Genomic DNA, 19,713 nt, shown 5'->3' with positions numbered 1-19,713 from the left:
TTACTGGAGACACCAGAGACAACTTTATCAGTGCAGCCGAAAATACGATGAATGATGTCTGTTTCAAAATGTAAGGTTCCAAACCAACCATGCACCACCCAATGTGTTCAAAGGCACGGAAAGTGAATGGCGACTTGCTAGCGGTCTGACAGAAACGGATCAATGTCACATGGGTACTGAACCAATTTTTAGTGATTCAGATTGTTCTGATGGAAACCGAAGGGCACTCTCCCTCAACGTTTTGCAATTGTTCTTCTTGTGTTTTACGTAATGAACAGTATATTGTCAGTAACGAGGGTGGAGGTGCGGCAGGATTGTGAGGTTTCAGTGTGGGACATAGACACAGTAAGTCAAGTATCCCCAGAGCACGGGAGAGCTGTTTGGTCCAGGATCACTGCCATCTTCTTTACTAAAACAACAAATAACATTATTGGAAAATGCTGGTAGCATCTTGGAAATATAAATCGATTTAAGACTTCAGGACTAGTGACACTCCTTTTCCATGTGCATCTCCACCTGCGTTTGCACACTCTTCCTTTTTATTGAATGTCTCCTGACTTCCAACTTTATATTCAGCTTCTCTTTTATTACTTCCTCTCCAACCATTTTCCCAGTCTCCGATTTTGTATCAGAACTGTTCCATCTTTCACATTGCCCAGGACTTCGAACTGAACAAATAAGTCTGTTTCTATTTCCTTAGATAGCAGATGACCAGAGACTGGAAGGCAGTGTTGTTCCAAAATCTCATCCATGATTCACCCCGAGTCCACAGGGAGCAAGAGGTTTACACGCAGCAGAATACGACACCATGTTTCTCCAATCCCCCGATGCCAACTGAAAGCGGCCACTGCAGCTGCAATTAGCGGCTTCCTGCCAAACCCTGGGACACAGCTCGTGGAAACACCTTTCTCATTAACTGCTCTTCCCGTGGGAAAGGAACAAAACTTCCATTTTAAATTGGAAACGGCTTCAGGAGATTGGAAGGTTGTTCCTGTTCTTGGAACGTGTTATAAACAAAATTCCTGTCCTGAAAATAAGAAGTGGTAAACGTTTTAGGCAGGAAGAACAAAGAAAATGTTCATTGTAAGGACTCTGTCTCGTTAGCAGATGGGAAATTCCCAATACTGTAAACAGAAATGATTGGGTTTCCTAAGGTAATTTTCCGAATGATTTACTGTCTGACAGAATGACTGGAAATTCACTTCATGTGAAAATATTTGGGTTGCATCTTAAATGCCGGGACCAGTGTTAAATAGATTGTAATGTTTTGAAGAAATAACAAAAGTGAAAGATGTGAATTATGTTCTTTGTGATTGGAAGGAATGAGCTGGCTCTTTGCAAATTTCTGTGCCAGGTGAATTATGCTCAGAATGAAATAGCAAACTAATTCATCGTGTCCCAAGCCTGGATATCTCAGTTCGGTGCAATGTGAGTTTTTAATCAGAGAGTCGTGCATCCAAGCCCCATAATAGTTGTTTTCACTGTTTAATAGAGTTCCAGCTCTTCGTTCCACATGCAGAATTGCAAGCCAATGCTGGTGGAGCATTCTTGTTGCTTTCGCTGACATATATGTCCTCCTGCTTTGATCACATGTCGGTTACTGAGTGAAAACTGTCTGCACTTTACTGGAAGCGCCAGATACAACTTTATCAGTGCAGCTGAAAATACTATGAATGTTGTCCATTTCAAAACATGAGATTCCACTTCATCCGTGCACCAACCAAAGTGTTCAAAGACACAGAACGCGAATGGCCATTTGTTAGTGGTCTGACAGAGACGGCTTAATGTCTCATGGGCCCTGAACGACAATTAACTGATTCAGAATGTGCTGATGGAACGGAACGGAGCTCTCCCTGTACATTTTGCAATTGTTCTTGTTGTGTGCTCATGTAAGTTTATGTAATGAACAGTTTATTGCCAGTCCTCTACCTGAACACTTAATCCCCAGTCTTAGGATCCAGTCTTTTACCCAGAGTGGGTCCTAATCCGTCCCAAAACCCTCCACATGTATTGGCAGCTGTTTCACCGTGTCTACGTGTCATCAATCTCAGTTTCAGTGATTCTGGCAAACACAAACTGTTCTGAGCAGCTCGATCGCGTCTCTGGCCCCACTGTGATCCTGCGGGGGATCAGTAATCATCTTCATCTCCTCCGGAAAGGATCGGCGCTTCAAAACAAAAAATGGACAGAAAGAAAGATAGGCTTGTGTGTCAAGATATTTGGAGGTAACTGCTTTCTGACCTGGTCAGTAAACCTTACTCTGTATATCCCCACACATTCTAGCTGTCGTGATGAAAGGGAATACAAGTCCAATTTATTGCCATCTACACTTTTATTCGATATGTATTCTTCCTTGTTCTGAATATGCAGGAAGTTTCCAGCACTGATGGTCACCATTTCTAAGAGTGCATGCCGCGGGTCCTGATCTTTTCTGGAGAGTAGCAGTATCAGTTTGTGCGAAAGTGGCCCAGTACAAAGCTTAGAAGAAACATTATTGTTCCCTCTTTCCGGGCGACAGTCTTTCATATCATGATCGATGGGGCTTTATTGCATTCTCATCAGCAAACCTTGTTTTGAATTTACTCGCCCAATACTACTGTCGCGGTGAAAAGAATATAATTCCGAATACCTGCTGCGTGAATTTCATTTTCAAATTTCTATTAGCAGTGGTCCTTCATATGTGGTGATGTCTATATCACTGCTGGCCATCCTGTTTAAGAGTGCCGTTACATATGTTCCTCTGTCTTGGCGCTGCAGGGAAAATTGTCTGCGCCGTTTCAGTCAATATTTCTTGGATATTTCAACATGGTATTCTTTATTTTTTCAATCATGTCCTCTTTAAGGACACAGTTACCAGGCACTGATCCTTTTTGTAACAACAGTACCGCATTTGCTTGACATGCGAAGGTGGCCTGGATCAGTAACAAGGAGAGCATTCATTTCCTTCTGTCACAGCGAACACTGGTTTCATGATGTTAATCTCTGTCAAATTCATCCGAAAATGTGCTGTGAAAGCTTCATTTGAACGCTGTCTGGCGTTTCTCAACGTGTGTCAACCAAAAGCAGAAATCCTCAATCATAGTTTGGAGCAGTTCACATATTCGAGTTTCGAAGCAGCAGACACGCATACAGTTCATTCAGTCAACCACGGGAATGAAAAGATTTACAGGCACAGATGAACTATAGACTCTTGTTCTCATACTGGTAATAATATTACTGTGTGGCCTGAAGTCTAAGCCTTGTTGTCACTGAAAATGAGGAAATCACAGACAGGCTGCCGAATGACGCAGTATGTATTTTGTTTTCTTGTTATCACAGAGTTCCAGGAAAGTATGACAGCGAGGGAGAGGAATGCAAGTCAAGTGCAGCTCTGGTGAAACACCTTCTGTCTAATTCAGTGATCAACAAGAAACGTGAATGCGACTAAAGCGGGAAACCTTTTCACAACTCGAACAAAGAGCAATCATGAACAGTGACCACCTCTTTGACATCTCAGATCGCCTTTGACCTTCCCTGAATATGTATAGAAACTAATTTTTGTACACCTCAAAGTGAGAAGTGTTTGATTTACCGACAATAAGTGAGTCGCATGTCCTTGATTGCCACATAGGTTTCCAACTCAGCTTGCAGCCAGGTGGCAGTTGCTCATGGCTCTGCTGGATAATGCACTATTATGAAGAAAGAAAAGGAATGTTGGAACTCTTATTGGCTCTGGGTTTCGAATAATCTTGCTACGTGTTCTGCCATTCTCGGATTCCAGTGCTAAACCAGTTTTTCAGTTCATCCGAGCAGCAGGAGAGTAGGCGTCTCTGGCAGGAGCAGAATTCATCATCTCCAGTGATCACTTTATCTGAGGAGAGAAAATGAACAAAGTTTCACACAGCGACTAATCGGAATTGCATTCCGTTTCAGCATGGTAGCAGGTATGGGCTAGCAAATTCAAAGCCAGATTTGCTGATGAGAACAACAAGCACGACCGCTCAGATAGAACAATTCCTTCCCACCGCTTATTCTGCAGAACTGGTGCAGTTGCTGTGAGTATGCTGCAGGGTATCATCAGGTACATGCTCTTGGGTTTCCGGTTTTGGCCTGTGTGCTCGCGTGGCTGAGCAACCTGAGACTCTGATTTCAGATTCCACTTCTTAAGAAGGCTTGTGTTTGCATCCCTGCGCGGCCACGTGTGCTAATGGACTAAGCTGGAAACGTTTTGCAGGGATGAGTTTTGTTAAAGTTGAACAGAAAAAAAGCGGTCATTTCTTCTAACCCAGCTGTGATGTGGCACAGCAGAAAACAACCAACATGTCAGTGCCCATGTTTTCCCCTTGTGCTGTAGTTGTCACGTTCCCCTCCAGCTCGAAAGGCCACCAGCATAATATGCGACTCAAAAACAGGCTGCGCCAATCTTTCATATTCCAGACAATTTGCATTTTTCACCGTTTCTCTGAAAGTGAATGGAGATATTTATTTTCCTGTTTATGTGAAATTAGGTTCTACATTGAATCTGCTCGCAGTTTTCTGTTATTGTTGCGAAAAGAAGGGAAATTGCGATATGAAACTAGGTTACGTTTCCCTAATTTCCTTAATTTCTGTCCTGATGCGAGAGGCTGGTGATTGGTCCTCTCGATCTGGTGGAGACATCAGCCCAATTGTTAACCTCATCTACTCGTGACTGCAACTGGAAATCTTCCCTTTTCATGGTTCATTGTTAGTCAGTTCTGATTCATGTTACTTGAGCACTTTCCTGGAAGTATTGGTGCACTAAGGCGCCAGTACGTTGAAAGCACCATTTGGAATTCCCTCGCTGCAATTTGTGTGAGCAGCTCATGACCCAGGCGACTCGGTCTGCCTCACAGACAGCATCCATGAGTCCGTGTGTCTGAAAATAGGTTGTCTTTATCAGTTCTGCTTCTGTTCATCAGATGTCAGGTTTTGGTTTCGCTGGAGAGCTGCGCGTGCAACATGATTTGTGAGCTATGTTCCGCAGCCAAAATCTCCCACTGAGAAGTTGGGAATGTGTCAAGAAGAATGGTCATTGGCAGCCTAAGACCAGAAAAAAAATGATTCGTTGCTGGTTTTAACCGAAGCAGCCTGTGGGAGTTATCTCAAATGGGAGAGTACTCGCTTTGCATGCGAGAGATTGCGGGGTGGCGAGCTGCGTTCTTCATCCCCTTTTAGGGCGGCACCGTGGCTCAGTGGTTACCACTGCTGCCTCACAGCACCAGTGTTCCACGTTTGATTCCTGTGCATAGTTTGCACATTGTCCCTGCGTCTGCATGGGTTTCCTCCCACACTGCAAAGATGTTCAATGCAGGTGAATTTGACATGCTAATTTACCCATAATGATCGGTGCATTAGTTCGAGGGAAATTGGTCTGGGTGAGTTACTCTTTGTAGGGTCGGTGTGGACTCGTTGCGCGGAAGGGCCTGTTTCCATACTGTAGGGGATCTAATCTAACCATCTTCCAGAAAACTAGCCACTGACTAAGTGATGAGTGCCTATTCAAACTGGTGATCAGCACTGCAGCATCTCAACCGCTCTATTTGCCAAATTTTCTCGTTTATTCTTTTTCAACATTCCTGTCAGTGTAATGATCCATATGCATTTGAAATGTTGAGAGTGTACCAGACTCCACCACTAAATCTGACAATTCATTCCAAACACGCAAAACTTTCTGTGTGAAAATAAAATGTCCTTCAGATCCCTTTTAAATTTTACCACTCTCCCCTTAAACCTGTGTTCCCTTGTTTTGAACTTGCCTGTCTTGGGAAGAAATATTCATTGACCATTTACTCTGCAATCTCCCTCATATTTATATAAACCTCTGTAAGCCCATCCCTAAGCCCTCAAGCTCCAGGGAAAATTTTCATATCCTACTCAGCTTTACGCTACAATCGTAACACTGTAAGCCTTGCAACATCCTCATACATATTATCGAACTTGCGCCAAGTTCGCCATTGAAAGGGCGTGTGTTAAAGTGCCTGAAGTGAGGCGATGCTGAAACACTCATCCTGAAAAACGTGGTTGCAGGGGTTTGTGTGGCAGCATGGCAGAGGTGTCGAAGGAGCTGTCTTTAAACTATAACCTCGATCCAGTCATTGGTTTGAATTCCCACCACGACCAGAACCACAGGTGAAGACGGGAACTCTGTTTTTCATGAAAGACCTATAAACATTGAGATGTCAGGATTTTATCCCATATTCGGCTGATTTTTTGACAGGAACTTTCACTAACTAAGGCAGAGGGACTGCCCAAGCTCAACGATTCAAAACCATGTGTGCATTTACTTGACTATTCGAACACAGGAACTCGGACTCATTTTTGTGTGTTTCACAGTTACTCGGAGAAAATTTAAAACAACCTCCGTTTATGCAGAAGATTTCAAAGCTGGATATTCTCCACTGAAAATGAACAGGGAGAGGGAATCTCTTATTGTTTTTGTTTTAAACTGATAACTTCGACTTTTAAACTGACAGGATAACGAAGATCTGTCGATCGTCTTGGGCACCTTTAACCGTATTAATATCCACAAAGGGAAACTCACACTAAGAGGAATGGGCTCATTGTGGTGAATTGTTAAGGCGTGGTGTGTGAATTAGAGTGAATAGTGGTCAGTAAATACTGACACTGACATTGAACGTTGCAACGCCAGCTCCTCACTCACTTGCTGTCTCATGTCTCCCAGTCATCATTGCCTTTCATATTTTCCCCTCGTTGTGGTTCTGTTCGCCGAGCTGGAAGTTTTTGTTGCAAACGTTTCGTCCCCTGGCTAGGCGACATCATCAGTGCTTGGGAGCCTCCTGCGAAGCGCTTCTTTGATGTTTCCTCCGGTGTTTATAGTGGTCTGTCCCTGCCGCTTCCGGTTGTCAGTTTCAGCCGTCCGCTGTAGTGGTTGGTATATTGGGTACCAAGCACTGATGATGTCGCCTAGCCAGGGGACGAAACGTTTGCAACAAAAACTTCCAGCTCGGCGAACAAAACCACAACAACGAGCACCCGAGCTACAAATCTTCGCACAAACTTTGAATATTTTCCCCTCGTCCGTTCCACTTCTCAACGTATTCCTGACTGCTTGCAAGTGTTCCCTTAGAAACTGCAGCTTTAGGAAACGTATTATTGGGATAAAGTCATTACTCAATGGGATGGGATGCACCGTCAATCCCTAATTACCCGAGAGATTGAGATTTTGAGTTACTCCGCAAAACCCTGGATGTCCTCAGTACCGAGGTTACAGGCATGATGCCACGAGGCAAGGATTTAGACCTAGTGACATTGAAGGAACAGCGAGATATTTTCAACTGGGAAACGCGAGATCTTTGTAGGGATAATTGCGGTGATAGCTTTCCCTTGTATTTGCTGCCATTGTCCTTCCAGACAGATGCTGATCGATGACTGAATTTCTCTGGCAGGCTCCGTGTGTGTGTTCTGTGTGCAATCAGGATTTAGTTTTCATTCGGATAACTCACAAGAAGAGAATTAAATCTTCACTTCCTGACTGGGAATTAAAGTCTGTTCTGGGCAATATAAACTCAGTCTCGTATGCAGGGATGTCCATTGATACTGCAATAGCATTTGGGACCTGACCTGTACAAACGCCTGTGCCTGCTCTTCACGTCATAATCGACTTCTCAGCAGCGTTTCTCTCTCCAAGTTTCCAAGTCGGTTCATATTATCACCCTTGGTTTCAATGTGAAGAAGGCAATGCTGTGATAATCTGAAGTTGTTCAGCAGATATACTGCAGCAAGTTAAGTAAAGACTGGTGCTAACACGAGCTCGTTTTGAGCTGTGGTGATGTGTCGACAACAAGAAAGGCATCGTTCAACTCGCCTCATTCCGGATGACGGGCTCGAAATGACCAGTGGTTTCTTGCTGAATTAGATCATGGTCTGGAATGTAAAAAACTTCAAATATGAAAGTACAGCGAAAGGTAACGGTTCACAGAGTGTGGAATTCCAAGTGAAACAGTGACGGTGATTATATTTGCTGATTTTTCACCTTGTGATTGCTGTTTCCATGATGTGGACGTTTACATTACAAATAGACAAACTGTCACAGCCAAACCTGATCTTTGCGTCAGTGACGGAATTGGTAACAAGCCTTTTATGTCGAGTTAGGGGATTGTCGGTTCGCATTTAAAATCACTAGGATGCAGCGTGCTAGTCCATTCCTGTTGTCTGTCAGGAACGGAAGTGTTTGGGTTTTCGAATTTACTGTTTCTTTCGTCCACTTTAAATTCTAGCTCAGAGCTAGAATGTCTCTCATTGTCTGTAGAACTGGCTTTGGTTTAACCAAAAGCTGCCTTTTAGTGGTTGAACTTGCATGTTGGAGCGGACAGCTGAAGTGAAGCACAAGGAGCTGGTCAAATCCTGAGAACTCTACCACTATTGTGTGTCTCTTTCTGAGGAAGACACGACGTGGGTAATAACACAGTGTGACTATATCAAACTTCAATCCCATTGTTGTGTCATCTTAGATCAAAGTGAGAACCTCACTGCCATTTGCACTGGAAACATCAGAACACATAAGGTTATGGACCAAAGCTGGAAACTGGGAATAGAATAGATGAATGTCTTTAAACCAGACTGCACCATGGGCCAAATGGACTTTTCCATTCTGCAAAACGTGAAGACGAGTAGAAAACAATCTGCAGTGAAACTGATCAGAAATGAAAGGGAAAAGCCATTTCATTGAGAATACGTGCAAGAGCGTCTGTCTTCATTCAGTGTAATCTCGTAGTGAGGATTTGGAACTAGAACTGCCATGGCATTAGTTCTATTTTCGGACAGGGAATGAATGTTTTATTGTGAAAATATATCGTGGTACCAGTATTTCTGACCACTGGTCCGATCCTGGTAATGCTTGGTTTTGTGCCAGGTTATCAAAAATCAAAAAGATGCAGGTTTTGGAAATCTGAACTAAAAACGAGAATTGATAGAGAAACCCGCTGCACCTGGCAACATCTGCAGAGAGAATCAGATTTTTTTTTAGAGCGACAGAAGCAGGTTAGTTATTGATTTCTAGATTATACTGTTGGGAAAATGATAATCTTACCTGTCGAATCATTGCATTTATCAAAATCACTCTTGAGCTTACAAATGTCGAATTTACAATCTTAAAAGAACTTAATAAGTTGTCAAGCTACTTTCATTTTCCTGAGCTGGTGGAAGGCTATGTTTTAATGGCTACATTTCCTTTTGCTTTCTGTTATTTAGCAGTCACGTCGAATAGAGAATTGTTTCTTCCAGTGTCTACCTCAATACGTGTCTCTGTTTTTCTATATTTCTCTCTGAATCCTACTGGGCATTTTTAACATTCTCCGACACTCTAGCTGTCCATATCCCTCATTTCTTATTTCTGCTCTTTGAAAAGCCTGACAGTCAGAGACAGTTTGAGATTCGAACTGCTGAGAGGCTTTCTGACGCCTGGCTGGAATCGGTCGAATGAGTCTCACATTCTCTGTATAATGCGTCTGTCACTTCGACCTGAAGCAAGGAGACATTTCTTCCTCAAAATCTAAAGACCCTTTCGAAGTTAAAGTTGAATTCCTTATCCAACATAAAAAGAAAGTAATTACATGATAGCTGAAGAAGAACAAGGATTCATTTACTGTTAGTGTACAACCAATGAATGGTGACAGCAGAGAATGAGGGTGATCAGGTCGTGGTGTCAGTGCCATTACCACTACATTCCCCGGGAATGCTGCAGTGTCTCCTGCTTCACCACTTAATTTCCACCAAACTGGAAATAAAGGATTGAGAATAAGAGGATGAGAAACAGAAGTGCTTGTGGTACTGCGGTAGGAATCTCCAGGTTAAAATAGTAGTTAAAAAGAGCAATATACACTACTGGATTTAAACCTGGAAAATGAAGCCGGAACACAAAATCAGAAAATATAGCAATTCAAACAGGACACTGAGTGTTTCGATCAGCAACATAATACTTGCGATAAATAACGAGCTTTCAATACAATGAGCAGGTACCAGTGTGATGGGAGGTGCTTTCACCAGCTAAGCCACGGCGCCACGTTAAAAGCCAGATTTGTCGTCCATATGTGCAATGTCTGAACCACTTGATCACAGGAATTTGAAAACGCGTTTTCTGTATTAACGTTGCTCAGTATGAATGGCAATCAAACTCTGCTTGTGCAAAAACAGACATTTCAATGCTGAGCATTCCCCACTGAAGAGGCACAGAAAAAGACAGTATCCTCTTCCATTGGCATCCAACAGATATTTTCATCTGTTTAAACTGACAGAATAAAGAGGATGTGCTCATCTTCTCTCGCGTCCCATTAACCACATTAATACACACGCAGGGATTTTCAAACCAAGATGAACAGGCTCATTATTGTGAATTGACAGCAGTAGTGTGTGAGTCATTGCGAACAGTGAGAAATAAATGCTGAACCAATAGCACTGACACTGACCCTTGCACCATCAGCTCCACACTCACATATTGAGTCATGTCTCCTCGGCATCAATGCATTTGACTTTAATTGTTCTACCCTGCACCTCTCCTCAAGTTATTCCCGACCGCTTGCACTGTCGAATTAGTACATGCAATTATTAGAAATGCATTTCTGGGACACAGTTGTCTTTCAATGAGATAAGATTCACTGCCCATCCCTAATTATCCCAAAGATGTAGGGGACGAGTTACTTTTGTCAACTCCTCAAAGACGCCACTCCTGACGCCACTCTGTCAATTTAACTCACTGAGGGAAGAGCAAACTGACACCACTCAGTCAGTGTTACTCACCCAGGGAAGGGCAGACGGACCCCACACTCTCAGTGGAACTCAGCAGACTGATCGCACACTGTCAATATAAGTCATTCTCTGAAGAGCAGTCTGACCCCACTCTATAAATGTAATTCCCTCAGGGAAGAGCAGACTGATCCCATTCCGTCTATGGCACTCACCCAATGAATGAACACTAACCCCACTCTACCAATGTAACTCGCCAGGGAAGAGCAGACGGAAGCCAGACTGTCAACATAAATTATCGAGGGAAGATAATACTGACCCCGTCCTTTCTATTTCACTCAGGCAGGGAAGAGCAGACTGTCACCACTCTGTGAAAGAAATTCGCCCAGGGAAGGGCAGACTGACCCTACTGTATCTGCGTGACTGACACAGGTAAGAGCAACTAACCCAACTCTGTCAACGTATCTCCCTCAGGGAAGAAGACCCTGACCCCTCTCTGGCCATGTAGCTCACCCAGGAAACAGCAGACTAACCCCACTCTGTCTGTTAAAGTTCACAAAAATCCTCTGAAGTACGTCCTATCCAGACACTCCTATTACAGAGACATCACTGTCTCTGGAACCGTGTGCGTTCAATGGCGATTCCAAATAACCTGCAAATGTTTAGAATGTGGCAGCAAACCAGAGCAACCACACAGAAATTGGGCGAATGTGCAAACTTCCATCAGGCTGTCACCGAAGGCTGGAATGGAAACCAAACCCGACAGCAGTCGTGATTATAAAATGGCAGAAAAGAAACCTAGCAAAAAGAATTGCGTCCCTGTGTTGCAACGATGCTGAGTATTAATTAAGCCCTGAGGAGAAAGTGAGGTCTGCAGATGCCTGAAGAAGGGCTTATGCCCGAAACGTCGATTCTCCTGTCCCCTGGATGCTGCCTGACCTGCTGCGCTTTTCCAGCAACACATTTTCAGCTATTAATTAAGCCCCCGTGACTGTAGTTAATTTCCATTTTCATCACTGCCAACCTTCTTCAAAGCAAAGCACGCATTTGCTTTTTTCAGACTTCCTATATCCCGCTTTCATCCCGCTTTTTACCGAATCATATTTCTGACTTTACAAACTACGCCATAACAGGTTGACAACTGCAGAATGAGCTTTGTTCCGTTCTTCACTGATGTTGATAGTAGTAATTCGGCATATTCGAGTAGGACTTGATGCACTTGCGGGTGGTGTATTCGCGGCAGTTTGGCTCTTTTTTTTCATTTTCGGTCTACCATTTCGAGTTCATTGTGCAGACTTCTGAAGAAGACTTTTTAGAGTCGAAATGGTAACTGTGTTTTCTCTCGAAAGACAGACGTAGCTTTATTTCTGTTCTCTTATAAATTGATCTTCTTCTGATCTTTGCAAGTGAAATAGGGTGCATTACAATTGCTCGGTTTTAGTTTCAAAATCAAGAGAAACATGAAGGAGAGAATATCAAAGAACACAAAGTTCTGAGTTGTTAAGATAATTTTTGCAGCAATGGTGGACATGAAGGTCAAATTAAGATAATGGTTCAAGAACATTTAGTCTGTGGAAGTGGTATGTGACTTTAATTCCAAATATATGTTTCCGTTCTTCCAGTACATCTTTTTGACTCCCAGAAAACATTGATTGTTTTCTGTATTCACTTTGTTTCGCGATATCTGTCTTCTGGTCGACCAGGGACAACTTGAATTTGCGTCTGCATTGAATAAGATTTCGCTCTTTGTTTCGTGAAGCAAACCTGTGCATTATGTACCACTGACCATGCTGATGGCTAAGAAGTTCAAAATGAATTACGGTTTATGGATCGTGAGCAAGAATAAAGTGATCCACTTGCGAACAGATGTCACCACGCCCTATTCCTATATCGGGCCTGAACGATCCATTGGCAGAAACTGCAGACAGGAAATGTCTAAGTGACTAGTCCTTTGTTCAGTTTGATTTGATACCAATGGTAGTGCTTATTTTGGTGCAGAAATGTGTCAACTTCTCTGACGTTAGAGTCAAAATTTAATTCACATCTACTCATAAGGGTCTTCTCATATCGGAACATGCTGACATGAAAACATCTAACTCTGATAGCAAAGGTTTTTTTCATTAAACTGGGAGTATGTTTAACTAAGCAATTCAGACAGCCAGGATGAATAATTGGCATTTGGTTCTTCAAGCTGAGCTCTCCACACCAACTGCTCCAACGAAGGCCGTGGATAAGTTCCCCATCGATTATTTTGGTCAATTTTAACCTCAACAATAACCTATTGTTCTGAACAATGCTACACCACAAGCAGAGGTCTAAGTCTGATTTTCATCGTTAATTTTCAATTTCAGTTCTTAATGCACAGTTTCTAACGAATGTGGACAGCAGAAGACCGTAAACATTTCATTTCTAATATTTCCAGAAAATTCTACTCCGCTGATATCGCCTTGCCTTTTCACATCGCAAGCCAGGAACCTGGATCAGTCGAGTTCCTTTCCACACATGGAGTTGTTTTTTTTTTCTAATTCATTGACTGCTGATGTAAAAGATTATTGGCCTTGAGAGTCAGCTGTAAATTAGGTCGAACTTTCTCAGCTTGACTTTCAACTGATCCTAAAAAAAATTCATCACCTGCAGGTAAATGTATTGCATTGCTTCTTGTTTTACTCAATTCCACACACCCCCCACCCCAAACATCCAAATTTCACGATAATTCGACAAATGTGTTGAAACTGATTCGTGTTGGAAGTTGGTGGCTTTTTGTGTATCGACATATAATTTATTCAATTAGATGACTGGGTCAGTCTTGAAACTACTTCGGATTCTTCACAGTTGAAAATTTACTTTCGATTGAATGCAAAGCTCAATCTCCACGAAATCCAAATCCTGCAAAACAATGAATGACTTTTAAGAGATTCTGCGCTGTGAACAGGATTCGAACCTGCGCAGGGAGACCCCATTGGATTTCAAATCCAACGCCTTAACCTCTCGGCCATCACAGCTGCGGGAATTTGGTCAATGTTAATAGTAAAACAACTGAATTCATTTGTTGGAAGAACAAATTGTCAAGACCCAAAGATTTCGCCAACTCCTTTGCAGAGACCCAGACGAACGCTACCTTCGCAGATTGACAGGCTTTCACCGCAAACCAGATTCTGACACAGCTGAAGTTGTGGGAATGATTCTTCGTCGAATTATAGAGTCACGGATGTACACCACGAAGACAGGGTCATTGTCCCACTGCGTCCGATCGATTTTGACTCAATTGCTCATCATCTGGTGCCAAATTAGATGTGTTGTTGTGTTTTCATATTCATCGACATACAGTATTATAAAAATTGATGCTAAGTCCATAAACACTAGCTACATTCGTAAAAAAAAAATCATAATTAGAAAGAATGCAGAACCAATTTACAGGAATGGATCCAGCAACTAATCCGTATGTTCTGACATCAGGTAATGAACTTGTGAGCACAAGAGAGGAAGATTAACCGAAGATTTGGAACTTGAAATCGTCTTGACGGAATTATTTGCAAAGTTCTTGTGGTAGTTCTAGAGTCATCAAGTCCTTGAACAATGCAACACGGAAATTGGCCCTTCTTTCCAACATGACCATGGTGGACAGTTACCCTAAATTAATAGGTCCCATTTGCCAACATTTGGCCCACATCCCTCTAAACCTTGTTACTCATATATCCATCCAGATGCCATTAAATGTTACAGTTGTACCAGTCTCCAACAATTTCTCAGGCAGCTCATTCTGGACGCATCTGAAAAAGTTGCCCCTGACGTCCCTTTTAATTCTTTACCCATTAATTTTAAACCAATGTTTTCTAAATTTTGACTTCCTCACCAGCCGAAAAACACCTTGACGAGTCAACCTATCCATGTCCCTCATGATTAATAAATAGCAACGATTTGACTTTATCATACTTGTCAGGAGGGAAATGTGTGGAGATTATTTGTCGATGGTTTGAAGTAGAAAGTCTAATGTACAGATGTTTAGAAATGCACCTTGGAGAAGTTTTTAACAAGTCATTGAAGTCTAGTAGCAGTTGTAGAAGTATGTTGTGAAAGCTGCAGAAGGATTTCAGGGCACGAGAACGATGCATTATTTCCAATGTATGGTGGCTCAGTTCGACCGCACTTGGACTACAGTATGAGGAATTATAATCCTCAATTTAGGAAAGATACTAATGCCATATGAGGAATACCACGAATAGTGATTAGCCTTGATATCATGGATGAACGTTAGTCCTCTGAATGGAAATTTTTTTTAACAGTTTCAAAACAAGAGAGGTAATCTCATTGAGAGTTGCAAAATATTTGAAGAGATAAACAGGGTGGTGCAATTAAATTTTGTTCCCTCATTGGTGAATCTAGAAGCAGGAGAGGACAATTTTAAAATGAAGCACTGTGATTTATGACCAGGATGAGAACTATTGTTTTTTGTCTTAGCCTTGAGGAGTCTCGCTATTCAGCACTACAGTGAGACTTGGATATTTGGTCTTTGAATGCATCACTATCAGCCTGACCCGCCGACACTTAATGCATCACTGTAGACCTGACCCCTCACACTTCCCACCTTAATATCAGCGTGAACCCCTCAAACTTACTGCATCACTATCCATCTGGCGCCCTCACACTTACTGCGCCACTTTCATTTCGAGACCCTCATTTTGACTGCGTCACTATCAGCCTGACTGCCAAACACTTTCTTTGTCACTATCAGTCACGCCCTTACACTTCCTATGTTACTATCACCCTGACTCCTTACACTTACTGTGTCACTATCAGCCTGACTCCATCACATTTATTGTGTCAGTATCAGACTGACGCCTCACTCTTATCTTGTCACTAAAACATTGTCCCGTCACATTGACTGTGTCACTATCAGGCTGACCCCCTCACACTTCCTGCTTCACTATCGCAATGCCCCTCTCTCACGTATGACGTCATTTACACCCTGACACCCCAGACTTGCTGCGGCACTATCACACTGAGGGCCTTACACTTAGTGTCACTGTCATCCTGACCCCTTACACTTACTAAGTCACTATCACACTGGTATCTCACACCCACGGTGTCACTATCATCCTGAACCGCTTACACCTATTGCGTCACTATCACTTTGACCCCAACACACTAACTGCATCAATATCAGCCTGACTATCTCACACATACTGCGCCACTACCAGGCTGACTCCCTCACATTTCCTGCGTCACTCTCAGATTTACCCACTCATGCTGACTGTGTCACTATCACCCTGAATCCCCACTCTTACTGCGTCAAGATCATTGTGCCCCCATATACTTACAGCGTAACTATCATCCTGACAACGTCACACTTACTGCGTCTTGATCAGCCTGATCCCCTCAAACGTAATGCGTCACTATCAGCTTCAACTCTCACATTTACTGCGTCACTTCTGACACTACCCCTGCACACTTACTACATCCCTATCCGCCTTAGCCCCTCGCATTTACTTCATCACTATCAGCCTGAGACACTCACACTTACAGCTTTACTACAACCTGGCGCTGTGAGTGCATCTATATCACTGTTACCCTGACCCCTTGCCCATACTGCGTCACTATAAGCCTGGCCCCTCAAATGTTCTGATTCACTATCACACTGCCATTTCACACTCACTGCGTCACTATCACCCTGACCCCTCACAATTACTGCATCACTACAACCTGACCCCCTGAAAGCATCTGCGTCACTGTCACCCTGACCCCATCACACTTGCCATGTCACCATCACAATGACACATTCACACAGTCTGCTTCAGTGTCATCATGACACCTCACACTTACTGCATCACTACCATCCTCCCCCTCATACTGACCTGTCACTATCATCCAGAGCCACTCACACTTATTGCGTTCCTGTCACTCTGCTCCCAACACACTCACTGCGTCACTATCACCCTGACACTCGCACACTTCCAGCATCACTATCAGCCTGACCCCTCACAATTTCACCGTGTCTATCAGTCTGACTCCTCACATTTCCTGCATCACTGTCACCCTGTCACTGAATACTTACTGGCCAGTATTAGCCTGACGACCTCAAATTACTGCATCAATATCAGCCTAAACACTCACACTTACTCCGTCACCATCACGCTGACCCCCTCACACTCACTGCGTCACTATCATCCTGTCCCCTCTCACTTCCTGCATTAGGATCACTCTCACTCACGGACACTTACTGCATCACTATCAGCCTGACCCCTCACACATACTGTGACACTATCAGACTGACCCCTCACACTTACCGCATCCCTAACAGCCAGACATCCCTGACAGCCTGACCCCACCACACCTGCTGCGTCTCTATCAGCCTGACCCCTCACACCTACTGCTTCACTATCAGACTGACCCCTCACACTTTCCGCATCCCTAACAGCCTGACATCTCACACTTACTGCGTCACTATTCCCCTAACACCTCACTTTTATTGGCCACGATCAGCCTGACGGTCTCAACTTACTGTGTCACTACCAGCCTGAACACACACACTTACTCCCTCACTATCACCCTGACTGTCTCACACTCACTGCGTCAGTCTCTGCCTGACCCCATCACACTTACTGCGTCACTATCACCATGGCCCCTTCCACCTTATGCGTCAGGATCAGCCTGACACAGTAACACTTACTGCATCACTATCAGCCTGATCTCCTTGCAATTACTGCGTCACTATCAGCCTGACCACTCACTCTTATTGCGTCACTGTCACACTGACCCCTCACACGAAGTGTTTCACTGTCACCTTGACCACTTCACACTTACTGCATCACTATCACTCTGACCCCCCTCACTGCGTAACTATCGGACTGATCCACTCACACAGTCTGCGTCACTACCACGCTGACACCTCACCCTCATTGTGTCACTATCATCTTCACTCCATCACACTTATTGAGTCACTGTCAGCCTGATCCCCTGTAATGGAAAATTATCATTTATTGTGAAATCTGTGAAACCATGGTTGAAACAAAGAAGTATGGACCTAACTTTGCAAAAAGACAGAAAAAATGTCAAGTTCAAACTAATTTACAGCTGACTCTCAAGGCCAATAATCTATTATATCAGCAGTCAATGAATTAGAAAAAGCAACTCCATGTGTGGAAAGGAACTCGACTGATCCAGGTTCCTGGCTTGAGGTGTGATAAGGCAAGGCAATATATAGTATAAAGGGAATATATGAAAACGGTCAGGCGTCCATTTCATGAGGCGTCTTGCAAATGTGTCGGGTCCACTCTGCAAATTTCAAAAATAAACTTTTTATTTGCTCTTGGTCGCATTTGCGTCGAGTCGATTGAAATTCCACGGCAGTAAACTAGGGGGCTCGCCTGGGACCCTGCGACTGGTAAGATTTTGAAGATTCCCAGGAGGTGCACGCGCCACTGCCTTGAATGTCTTTCACTTCATCTCCAGCGCTGAATTGGCCCCTTTGCGTGAGAGGACTGGGGTAAGTGGATCGCCCCAGAGTCGCGTTCCGAATCGAATAGGGTCAAGGTAAAAGTTGTGGCTAAAGTAATCCGACATAGAGACTCGTTCGAAGAGAATAAATGAAGCAGGAAGAGGGACCAGTGAACTCTCGCGCGGTATTCGAGTAAAACTCAAGGGAAAGGATTGCCGTCTCTCGAGAGTTTCAGAGGTAGCAAGATTAACGGTGGTTTGAGACTTGGAGCCACCATGGACAGCGTTGGAGTCGCCAAAGCTGTACCAGTTACGTGGGTTCTTGGTTTGTGAAAACCAAGGCAATGAGACGTCGCGCCCAATGAGAGGGGACCTCCTGAGGTAAAAGCAAGTTATATTGGCAAAGAGAAGATTATGGTATCGTGTGTGTGTGTGTGTGAGAGAGAGAGAGAGATAGAGAGATATACAGACAGAGAGACAGACAGAGAGAGATGAACACTTTTCCAATATCCATGAAAATCGGCTCCAGCAAGAGCGAACAAAAAGAGGGTCGACAGACAACTCAGAATGGTCAAGAAAAAATAGAATATATGCTAAATAATTATGGCCCAGTTTCTGTAAAGCAGTTAAAAATGTAAATCAAGGAATGTGTTTTTCTGGAGGAAGGAAGTTTTAGTAACATGCAATTGCAAATGTTGAGGTCACCGTTGGAGGAGAGAGAGAGAAGGAGAAACGGAAGGGTAAAATAGAACCTGTGAATTGGAGTGCTTATAACATGTTGAAGGCTGAGCCTGATTTAAGGGAAAGAAAATCTCGAATAAAAGATAGATCAAGTACAGGTACAAACACCAGCGCACATGCACACACACACACGGAAAACAACCTAATGAAGCTGTACAGTGTCTTAAGACTGGATCAGATCCTGACCTTAATGGGTGCCCTCGAAGAGCTACAGCCCCCTGCGAGATCCACTTCGTGAAGATTCCAAGTCAACGGTCGCCGCCTCAGGTTCTGCTGAATCACCAATAGCATATCGTACCCACAATCAATTGAAAAGAATCCCTAAAGAAGTCGAGACAATGTCCCAGTACCTTAAGCACCTCACGAAAGTCGATTACGTCTATTGTGGACTGATACCACCCAAGGACATAACGACGGCAGAGATCACACCGTTTGAGGCACACCAATGGAATGAAGTACGAAACAACAAAATAGGTAACAATACACGTGTATTACCTGGGACACGGGAAAGCTGAATTAGATAGAACAAGACATAATACATGCTGAAAAATTGCTGGCTCAAGAGAACCATAACCGGAAATTAAAGATGGAACAGCAATTACATAAACCTCAGCTTATTATGATGCAAATGTTCGTTCAGCCGTTGGAGGGAGGAACTGCGGGAAAAGAGAGAGGCACAGGTGGAGTTCGCAAAAGAGGAAGGGATCGCGGAAGTGCGCTTGCAGAGATAGATCTGGCTGGTGCTTTGTTTGCGGAGCAATGGACCACTGGTCGAGACAGTGCCCGCACAGACAGCCTCAATCGATCCTGGAGGCTGGACAGCATGGTGACTGACAG

General features: G+C 43.6%; 1 long non-coding RNA gene and 1 other non-coding gene across 2 annotated transcripts in view; both read right to left on the bottom strand.

Moving 5' to 3' along the window:
• Positions 1-19,713, bottom strand: part of LOC148148032 (uncharacterized) — a 105,036-nt gene that overhangs the window by 8,414 nt on the left and 76,909 nt on the right. The window lies entirely within an intron of this gene.
• trnas-uga (transfer RNA serine (anticodon UGA)) lies at positions 13,622-13,703 on the bottom strand. The gene has a single exon. It is a non-coding gene; the product is annotated as a tRNA-Ser (tRNA).

This window comes from Chiloscyllium plagiosum, unplaced genomic scaffold, assembly GCF_037043375.1.
Source record: "Chiloscyllium plagiosum isolate Xiang-an unplaced genomic scaffold, Cpla_swu_hap1 HiC_scaffold_14, whole genome shotgun sequence".
Classification (NCBI taxonomy): Eukaryota; Metazoa; Chordata; class Chondrichthyes; order Orectolobiformes; family Hemiscylliidae; genus Chiloscyllium; species Chiloscyllium plagiosum.
The sequence above is the reverse complement of the archived record's forward strand: the minus strand, read 5'-3'. Positions and strand labels throughout refer to the sequence as shown.